The sequence below is a fragment of the Callithrix jacchus genome, chromosome 9 (genome assembly GCF_049354715.1).
Source record: "Callithrix jacchus isolate 240 chromosome 9, calJac240_pri, whole genome shotgun sequence".
In the NCBI taxonomy this organism is placed as follows: Eukaryota; Metazoa; Chordata; class Mammalia; order Primates; family Cebidae; genus Callithrix; species Callithrix jacchus.
The window spans coordinates 125912221-125923384 of NC_133510.1; the positions used below are offsets into that span (position 1 = coordinate 125912221).

At 43.2% G+C, this 11164-nt stretch overlaps 2 pseudogenes; both read right to left on the minus strand.

Moving 5' to 3' along the window:
* Positions 1-626: 626 nt before the first annotated feature.
* On the minus strand, positions 627-1168 carry LOC100406251 (ubiquinol-cytochrome c reductase hinge protein pseudogene; annotated as a pseudogene).
* A 6542-nt stretch (positions 1169-7710) lies between these two features.
* Positions 7711-8131, minus strand: LOC118144470 (peptidyl-prolyl cis-trans isomerase NIMA-interacting 4 pseudogene; annotated as a pseudogene).
* Between the last annotated feature and the right edge of the window lie 3033 nt (positions 8132-11164).

Sequence of the window (11164 nt, forward strand, 5' to 3'; positions counted from 1 at the left end):
TGGAGACTGAGGCAGGAGAATTGCTTGAACCTGGGAGGCAGAGGTTGCAGTGAGCCGAGATTGGGCCATTGCACTCCAGCCTGGGCAACAAGAGCAAAACTCTGTCTCAAAAAAAAAAAAAAATTTTTTTTATTTTTTTTTAAAGATGGGGTTTCACCATGTTGGTCAGGCTGGTCTCGAACTCCTGACCTCAGGTGGTCCACCCATCTTGGCCTTCCAAAGTGCTGGGATTACAGGCATGAACCACCACACCCGGCCTGTAATAGCATTTTTTAAATGAAATAAAATTGTAAGTAACTGAAATGTTTACCAGTGGGGAATGAGAAAAATAAATAATGGTGACTTCATTTAATAAAATATTTACACTTGTTAAATAAAATACATACTTGTTGAAAAGAATAATAGCATTCACGAGTGGGGATGGAGGGATTGAGGGTGGGAAAAAAATAATAATAACAGCATTCACTTGTATAACATTTGCCTTTGGACAGGTCCTTCTGCTATGAGACGCAGAATTAAAAGTACTAACCCGGAAAGATGTCCAAGATATGCGATTCAGTGGAAAAAAAGAACTACCACATTGCAATTTATGTAGTATAAACTGATTTTTATAAATTTTTTTTTTTTTTTTTTTTGCAGATCACAGAAATTTTATTAAGATGGAATCACTGTGAATTACATAGAAGCTACCAGCCTAAGCCAAAATCCATGAGGTTCATGTGAACTTATAGTTACACAGATAAGAAGAAACAAATGGTATATCCAAAACCATAAGGAAATATCGTGATGCCCAGATGATGAAGGCTGGGATAAGTCCACACATTTATTTCAAGTTGTTAAAGAGTTTGTGGGCCACACAATGGTCCCTTGCATGCAAGAAGTCAAAGAGCTCCTCTGTGCAATCCTCTTCTGTATGTGATCGAGAGGATACACGCTCATCACAGAGCTCTAGTCGCTCCCGGGCCTTTACACATTTCTCCAACTGCTCGCATTGCTCTCTCACTGTTGTTAGGGGATCCACTAATTCCTCCTCTTCCTCTTCCTCCTCCTTAGGATCTCCGGAGTCGGTCAGCATCTTTCGCTCGTCCTCCAGTCCCATGTCTGGCTACGGTTCTGGATTCAACACGAGCAACAAGACCGGCACCTAATCCACTTCAGGATCAAGAAGGACTTCGATTTTTATAAATTAAAATGTAGCAGGACAAGCCCCAGACGAAACCTCCCAGACACCAGATTTAAAGAAGAAAGTGGCTTTATTCGGCGGAGCGCGTGGGCAGACTTGTGTCTCAAGAACCTAGCTCCCTGACAAAGAAAATCCTAGCCCTTTTAAAGGCTTACAATTCTAGAAAGTACGGTGATGGATGGAGTATGTGACCAGGTAGGGGTTTGAGCGAGAACTATGGAGGGCGTTTCCCCATATTATGCCTGAGATCTATAGAAAGGAGTGTGATTAAGGGTGGGGGTTTTAATCTTTAACCTCCAGGCCTGATCAGCAGTGCCAGCCAACCTTGCCACTGACCTCATGCCTGCTGTGTCTCAACTTTTACTTCTTCCACCTCTGAGACAAGCGACAGGAAAGAGGGGTCTCTTCCCTCAAAAATATGATGTTTGTTTCCTCATACATTGCTGGTAGGAGAGTAAAAAGTTCATTTGCTGTGGGAAAGTCTGGCAGTTCCTCAAAAAGTTCAACATAGAATTGCCACATGACTCAGAAATTCTACTCCTAGATATGTGCCTAAGACCCGTGAAAACAGAGACTCCAGTACTCATAGATGGATATTCATAACAGCACTCTTCCTATAGCCAAAAGATGAGTTGCTGGTTTATTTTATGTGTTAACTTGGCTGGGTCATGGTGCCCAGCTTTGATTGAATACTATTCTGGATGTTTTCTGGGAGGATGTGTTTTAGATGAGATTAACATTTAAACGTGTGGACTTTGAGTAAAGTCAGTGTGGCTGTGCCTCGCCTGATCAGTTGAAGGCCTTAGGAGAACAAAGACTGAGCTCCCCTGAGCAAGAAAGAATTCTGCCAGCAACGTCAGTTCTTCCCAGGGCGTCCAGGCTGCTGGCCTACCCTTCAGATTTGGGACTTGCCAGCCTCCCTGATTGTGTGAATCAGTTCCTCAAAATAAATGTCTTTCTCTGTAGAAACAGAAAATTCTATGGTCCTGTTTCTCTAGGACAACCTTGACTAGGACAGGTAGAAACAATACAAGTGGTCACCTGTGAATGAATGAATGTCCTTGACTAGGACAGGTAGAAACAATACAAATGGTCACCTGTGAATGAATGAATGTCCTTGATTAGGACAGGTAGAAACAATACAAGTGGTCACCTGTGAATGAATGAATGTCCTTGACTAGGACAGGTAGAAACAATACAAATGGTCACCTGTGAATGAATGGATGAACACATTTGTGGTATATAAATACAGTGGAAAATATTATTCAGCCATTAAAATGCTGAAGGGAGGCTGGTCCAAGTGCAGCGGTGTTACAACTAATTGATCACAACCAGTTACAGATTTCTTTGGTCCTTCTCCACTCCCACTGCTTCACTTGACTAGCCTTTAAAAAAAAATGCTGAAGGGATGAAGCACTTTTAATGGCTTAATGAATTCTTTTATAAAAAGGATGCTTCATGTTACAAAGTGTATCAGCCTCATAATCATTATTCTGGCTGGGCGTGATGGTCACCCCTATAATCCCAGCACTTTGGGAGGCTGAGGAGGGCAGATCACCTGAGACCAGGAGTTCCAGACCAGACTAGCCAACATTGCGAAACCCCATTTCTACTAAAAGTACCAAAAATTAGCCAGGCATGGTGGTGGGAACCTGTAATCCTAGCTACTCAGGAGGCTGAGGCAGGAGAATTGCTTGAACCTGGGAGGCAGAGGCTGCAGTGAACCAAGATCATGTCATTGTAATCCAGCCTGGGAAACAAGAGCAAATCTCCGTCTCAAAAAAAAAAAAAAAAAAAAAAAAAAACAGGCCAGGTGCCGTGACTCATGCCTATAATCCCAGATCTTTGGGAGGCCAAGGCGGGCAGATCACCTGAGGTTGGGAGTTCAAGACCAGCCTGACCAACATGGAGAAACCCCCGCCTCTACTAAAAATACAAAATTAGCCGAGCGTGGTGGCGCATACCTGTAATCCCAGCTACTCGGGAGGCTGAGGCAATAGAATTGCTTGAACCCAGGAGGTGGAGGTTGTGGTGAGCCGAGTTCATGCCATTGAACTCCAGCCTGGGCAACAAGAGCAAAACTCTGTCTCAAAAAAAATACATTATTCTAAATGAAAGAAGTCAGACACAAAAGATCACATACAGTATGATTTCATTCATATAAAATACTCAGAATAGATAGATCATAAAGATAAGACTCAGGTTAGTGTTGAACAGGGGAGAATGAGGAATGACTGTTTAATGAGTCCAAGGTTTGCTTTTGGGGTGATGGAAATGTTTTAGAAGTAGATAGAGGTGGTGTTTGCACACCATATGGACATATCAAATGCCACTGAATTGTTCTCTTTAAATGGTTAATTTTGTGTTATTGTGCTATTGTGTTATGTGAATTGCAACTCAATTTTACAAATTATATATATATATATATATTACATTTTAAAATCTGGAATATAAGAATTTGTATTCTGGAGTTAAGCTGCCTGGTTTAAAGCTAATTCTCTCTCTCACTGGGTGGCTGTGAGATCTTAGGCAAACTATCGCACCTCTGTTTCCTCATGTATAAAACAGGAACAATATTACACCATTCTAATACGAAGGAAAAGTGAGTTGATCTGTGTAAGTTGCTTGTAACAGTGTCCAGCACAGAGGAGGTGCTATGTAAGATGTAGCCACTATTACTATTGTTATTATCGTTATATGACCAAACTGTCACAGCACTCTGGAGAGAGAGAAGACTTCATTTTTTCCTGTATATGCTTCTGCATTGTTTGAATATTTTTCAAGAAGCATGTAATATTTTTATAACAAAAGATGCCGTAAAATGCATTGTGATAAGACTCTCAGAGTGTCTGGGGCAGAAAATTAGAGTCAAGCTGATCTTCTGCCAGTGCTTTTAGTCCACTGAAAATTGACCTGTGGCAGGTCACCCCAGCTTCAACGAACGAGATGCTTTTATTCTGATACTTCTGATACTCTGGGTCCCTTATATGAGGGGGTCCTTGGTTTGACTAAGCAAAGACAGATTTTACTGCCTGACATAACAAAGTGCTTATCTCATCCCGATAAAATTGTATCATTTTTATTTATTTTTATGTTTTTTTTAGAGATGGGGTTTCTCCATGTTGGCCAAGCTGGTCTCGAACTCCTGACCTCAGGTGATCTGCCCACCTGGGCCTCCCAAAGTGCTGGGATTACAGGCGAGAGCCACTGAGCCTGGCCTTTTTTTTTTTTAAAAAAAAAAAAAAAACAGAGTCTTGCTCTGTCACCCAGGCTGGAGTGCAGTGGTGCAATCTCGGCTCATTGCAGCCTCTGCCTCCTGGGTTCAAGTGATTCTCCTGCCTCAGCCTCCTGAGTAGCTAGGATTACAGGCGTGCACCACCATGCCCAGCTAATTTTTGTATTTTTAGTAGAGATAGGATTTCACCATGTTGACCAGGATGGTCTCGATCTCCTGACCTCCTGATCCGCCTGCCTAGGACTCCCAAAACACTGGGATTACAGGCGGGAGCCACAGAACCCGGCCTGTATCATCTTTTAAAATTAGTCCTCCTCTACATTGAATATTTATGGGCCTCTTATGACAGAACTGGTTGTGTCCCTTGTCAGTCCTGTGTTGCAAGAGCAAATGACCTTATTAAACGTCTAATTTTTGGAGCCGCAGAACAGGTTGGTTTTCATTAACTTCTGCGGTGCCTGCTCCTCCCTTTTCATCTCACTCCCCTAATCCTTCTCCCTCTGAGCAGGGCTACTGGAATCAAGAGTGCACATGATGGCCTATTTATATGTTGTTTTTGTCGTCCCAGCCTCCAGGCACTGTCCTTTGGCATTAGCATCCCGATTTTCCTTGGGCATCACATTCATCCCTCACCATCCATCTCTGAGGTTTGGAGGATTTGAGATTTCATTCCATCCCTTGGCTCTAAAAATAGGCATGTGATCAGGTCTGGCCAATCAGATCATTCTATTCCTGTGGCCACTGTAATTGGCCCAGGGATGGGCACATGACTCAAAATGCTAATGGGACATTCACCTGAGTTGTTTGCTAGAACTATTGGAAAAGATAATCTCTCTTTCTTCTGGGATTGCTAAAGTAATAGAAAATAACCTAAGTATCTGAGGAGTATGAAGAAAGCATAGGGATGGAGCCAAAAGATGAAAAGAGATAGTTACCTTTAAAAAAAACAACTTGTAAATTTGACATAATTTCAAATTTAAAGGATAGCTACAAGAATAGCATAAAGAAATTCCCATGTATTTACCCAGAATCACCAGTCATACACACTTTTCACATTTGCTTTATAATTCTCTGAGAGCAAGAGTGAGAGAGAGGCTCTAGAATATGTTGTTTTATGTTCAGGATTCAACTATTCTTGAAACTGAGATCTACTCCCATACTCCTATTTATTTTTTTGGAGAGGTTTTTTTTTTTTTTTTTTTTTTTTGAGTCGGAATTTCGCTCTTGTTACCCAGGCTGGAGTGCAATGGCGCGATCTTGGCTCACCGCAACCTCCACCTCCTGGGTTCAGGCAATTCTCCCGCCTCAGCCTCCTGAGTAGCTAGGATTACAGGCACGCACCACCGTGCCCAGCTAATTTTTTGTATTTTTAGTAGAGACGGGGTTTCACCTTGTTGACCAGGATGGTCTTGATCTCTTGACCTCATGATCCACCCGCCTCGGCCTCCCAAAGTGCTGGGATTACAGGCGTGAGTCACCACGCCCAGCCTTTTTTTTTTTTTTAGATGAGGTCTCACTCTTGTTTGCCCAGATTGGAGTGCAGTGGTGCAATCTGTCACCGCAACCTCCACCTCTAGGGTTCAAGCGATTTTCCTGCCTCAGCCTCCAGAGTAGCTGGGATTACAGGCATGCACCCCCACGCCAAGCTAATTTTTGTATTTTTAGTAGAGACAGGGTTTCTCCATGTTGGTCGGGCTGGTGTCGAACTCCTGACCTCAGGTGATCCACTTGCCTCGGTCTCCCAAAGTGCTAGGATTACAGGCATGAGCCACCATGCCTGGCCCTACTTTTTTTTTCATTAAAAAAAAAATTATTTAAACCACTTTGAACATCAGAGACCCAAGAAGAAGGTGCCATCTTGCTAAGAGAGCAATTCTCGAAGGATATCCACAAGACAGAAAGGTGACAAATAAAAATTCTCTTTTCAGAAAAAGAATACATGTTTTCAACTTAGAGTTAACAGGTGAAAAGTTTATTAGTTCTGATGGTATTTCACACAGCCTGGGAATACATGGAGCCCACTTCACTTTTCAGTTCTTATCTGTGGGGGCCCCAATCCACTGGCATATTAGATTCAGTCGTATGTGTGGCATATATCTGGGAATTTATTGATAATATTATTATTATTGTTTTTATTTTTAGAGATGAGGTCTTCTTCTGTCACCTAGGTTGGAGGGCAGTGGCACTATCATAGCTAGCTCACTGCAGCCTTGAACTCCTGGGCTCAAGCCATCCTTCTAGCTCAGCTTCCGGAGCTACTGGGACTACAGGCTCCTACCACTGCTCCTGGCTATTTATTAATATAAAATTACAAGACTTTGACATTTTAATTACTTAAACAAATTAGACAGATTGGACATTAGCCTTATGCTGATTCTCTTTGAGTTCGACCTTGTTCTAAATACCCCAAAATGCTTTATTGTGTGGGAGAGAAAGGAATCAAGTGACAGCCATAGTCCATAGTGAGCAACCTTACAGATGTATTGTAAGTAATTGTGAAGACCACAGAATTGTAAAATTTGACAATTACAAATTGTTTTAGTGCTTTACATCCCCATAATTATTTTGGGGTTTCATCAGAATGTAGATTTGTTGATGAGAATGCGTGATGCAAGGACATAGCCTCTGTTGGGTGTCATAGCAGAGGAAACTGTCAGAAACACTGGGTTACAAGTCTTAATCAATCCTAGTAAGGACTGTCCTAGCCCTAACTCTATGTGTCCTTCAGGACTAATTTAAGAAATAAACTTTTCAAACTGGCTTACACATAAGTAGAAACTTGTTAACTTTCATAATTAAAAAGTCCAGGGTTAGAGCTGACTTCAGATGTGGCTGCAATTAGAGGGTCAAACGTTCACCATCTCTCAGCTGTGCTCTCTTCCATGTTGATTTTATTTTTAGACCATATGGTGGCAAGATGGTTGTCAACAACTCTAACATGCTTCGTCTGAGACTCAAGTCCAGTGGTAAAGAGAGAGCTTTTTTTTTCCCCCCAGGCTGGAGTGCAGTGGTGTGATCATGGCTCACTGCAGCCTCAAGGATGCCTTGGCTCAAGCGATCCTCCAAGCTCAGCTTCTCAAGTAGCTGGGACCACAGGCATGTGCCACCACACCTGGCTACTTTTTTATGATGAGGTCTCACTATGTTGCCTATGCTGGTCTTGAATTCCTGGGCTCAAGCAATCCACTTGCCTTGGCCTTTCAAAGTGCTGGGGTTGCAGACGTGAACCACTGTGCTCAGCTGAGAGCTTCTTTTTTCTTTTTTTCTTTTTATTTTTGTCTTTCATATGATTTTATTTTCTTCCTTCAACCATAATAATGTGATATCCAAATTTTGTCTTAACCATTGGGTCTGTAAACACAGGCTTATCCATACCACTTACAGGCAAGGCAAATGCTGCTTCTCGAAATGGTCCCACCAGGGACCCTCTGGTCATCCAACCCAAGTTGCCCCCTCGCCTGGCTTTATCTTCACTATATTGTGCGGCCACTTCCTTGAATCTCATCCCAGACTCTAACTTTTCCATGGCTTCCATGATTTTGCCACGTTTTTCACATAGAATGTGTCTGACCTTTACTGCATTGCCACCACCTTTGGGACCTTGAGCCTTCTTGTCAGCACTGTCACTCCCAGAGGCTGCTCCCCCTTTCCCCGCTTTTCCAGAACCACTTTTTCCTTAGGGCGGCATCTTGGAAACCTGCTGTTGAACTCTCTTCTTTTTTATTTTTAAAATGTATTTATTTATTTATCTATTATTATTTTTAGAGAGAGGGTCTCACTCTTTCTCCCAGGCTGGAGTGCAGTGGTGCATTCTCAGCTCACTGCAGCCTCTGCCTTCTTTGTTCAAGTAATTCTCCTGCCTCAGCCTCCTGAGTAGCTGGGACTACAGGCATGCATGCTGCCACAACAGGCTAATTTTTTTTTTTTTTTTGAGACAGAGTCTTGCTCTGTTGCCCAAGCTGGAGTGCAGTAGTGCAATCTTGACTCATTGCAACCTCTGCCTCCCTGGTTCAAGTGATTCTCCTGTCTCAGCCTCCCGAGTAGCTGGGACTGCAGCGGTGTGCCACCGGCTAATTTTTTGTATTTTTAGTAGAGACAAGTTTTCACCACATTGCCCAGGCTTGAGAGTTTCTTTTCTAGAGCTCCTGCAAAATCTGCTGACATTCACTCTGACTGATCTACCCTTGAATCAGTTTGTCACTGTTATCAGCAGAACACAATGTGTTGATTGGCTTAGACAGGGTCAGACACTTTCCACCTCTGGATGGGGATGATTGGCTGAGGCCTGGGTCACACACATTCCGCCTCTGAATGGGGAGTTGTGAAGGCCCAACAGGACCACATGGGGGTGGGGCGGGGAGAGATGAACCCTTCCAATCAAAATGTATCTGTTATTGAAGTGGATGCTAGAAAGACAATCAATAAATAGTCATTTCACCCCAAGTGAGCATCTTGAAAATGTCTGGAAAGAACCAGGTCAAAGAAAATGTCTGGCTCAGGACCTGTCCAGCCCCAAGAGTAGAAAAATGAAACCCATGATTTCTTGAAAATCTAGACTACGTTGTAATAAGGCATCACATGTTTCAGAAGTCACTTCTAACTCAAGTAGCCCAGAGCAAACCCATTCATTCATTCTCTTCAACAGAAGGCTTCTCAGGAAGTGAGTCTTCAAATTGCCTTTCCTCCATGCTTCACCTGAATAGCCAGTCTTGCAACATCACTTTCCCATCAGCCTTCAGCCTGCTCTCACCTGCGTCTCCTTACCATCAGGCATGCTTTGCTTGACCACAGGTTTCTCCATTGTGTTAAAGGAGAAGGGCTTTCTGCTAGTATCAATTAGAAATGCATTCTGTGGTACAATAGAAAGCCTTGCTGCACTGGTTTAAACAGATAGGGGAGCACTTGTCTTTCACAACAGGAACCTCCAAACCTCAGAGAAAGTCAAGAGCTGATATGATGACTCAACTATGCTATTAGAAACCCAGGCTGTTTGTATGTATCCAGTCCATAGTTCTTAGCATTCAGATCCTCATTCTCAGGGGTGTGCCTCATTGTTGCAAGATGACTGCGGTGCTGTTAGCCTTCTTTTCATGGTCCATTTAGAAAGAAGGGAGAAAACGAAGAGGTTTTTTTTTTTAATGTGCCAACTTGACTTTTTATTTGGGAAGTTTTTGTTTTGTTTTGTAAAGATGGTGTTTCACTATGATGGCCAGGCTGGTCTTGAACTCCTGGCCTCCGGTGATCCACCCACCTCAGCCTCTCAAAGTGCTAGGACTACAGGCGTGAGCCACCGTGCCTGGCCAGGAAGTTTTGTTTTGTTTTTGTTTTTGCTTTTTTAAGACAGGTTCTCAAAAAAGGTGGGCAGATCACCAGCTGTTGTCCAGGCTGCAGTGCAGTGGCAAGATCACAACTCACTGCATCCTCAACCTCCCAGACTCAAGAAAGCCTCCCACCTTAAGCTTCCTGAGTAGCTGGGGCTATAGGCGTGTGCCACCACACTTGGCTAATTTTTGTATTTTTTGTAAAGATGGGTTTTCACGATGTTGACTAGGCTGGTCTAGAACTCCTGGGCTCAAGCGATACGCCTGTCTCGGCCTTCCAAAGTGCTAGGATTACAAGCATAAACCACTACACCTGGCCTGTGAAGTGTGATAAAAATAAATAAAAGTGTCAAATATTTTATTTCACTCATTAATTCATAAGGGAATCAGTAAGCTGTTAAAACCAGTTCAAAAAACTTTAAAGTCTATACATGGGCTGGGCATGGTAGCTCATGCCTGTAATCCCATTGGGAGGCTGAGGTGGGTGGATCACCTGAGGTCAGAAGTTCAAGACCAGTCTGACCAACCTGGTGATATCTCATCTCTACTAAATATACAAAAAATTAGCTGGGTATGGTGGCGGGCACCTGTAATCTCAGCTACTCGGGAGGCTGAAGCAGGAAAATCACTTGAACCCAGGAGGCAGAGGTTGCAGTGAGCCGAGATCGCACCATTGCTCTCCAGCCTGGGCAACATGAGTGAAACTCTGTCTCAAAAAAAAAGAAGAAGAAGAAGGCTGGGCCTGATGGCTCATGCCTGTAATCCCAGCACTTTGGAAGGCTGAAGCTGGAGGATCACCTGAGGTTGGGAGTTCAAGACCAGCCTGACCAACATGGAGAAACCCTGTCTCTACTAAAAATACAAAATTAGCCAGGTGTGGTGGCACATGCCTGTAATCCCAGCTACCCGGGAGGCTGAGGCAGGAGAATTACTTAAACCCGGGAGGCGGAGGTTGCAGTAAGCCGAGATCGCGCCATTGCACTGGGCAACAAGAGGAAAACTCCGTCTCAAAAAGAAAAAGTCTGCACACATAGAGAATCGTATTGATATACATGCATACATAAGCAATCAGGAATGCAGCGGTGGATTTCCAAATAGCTGGGAAACTAGTCAATATCAACAGAGAATTAATTGCAGCTCCTCTAGATGCAATCATTTGCATTTCTATGAACAAGAACTGTTTGCATTACTATCAGTTTTCTACAACTTTTAAAATTGTAAAATAGGGCCAGATATGGTTGCTCTCACCTATAATCCCAATGTTTTGGGAGGCTGAGGCAGGCAGATCACCTGAGTCAGGAGTTTGATACTAGTCTGGCCAACACAATAAAACTCCATCTCTACTAACTAAAAATACAAAAATTAGCCAGGTGTGGTGGTGCATGACTGTGATCCCAGCTACTCAATAGGCTGAGGCAGAAGAAT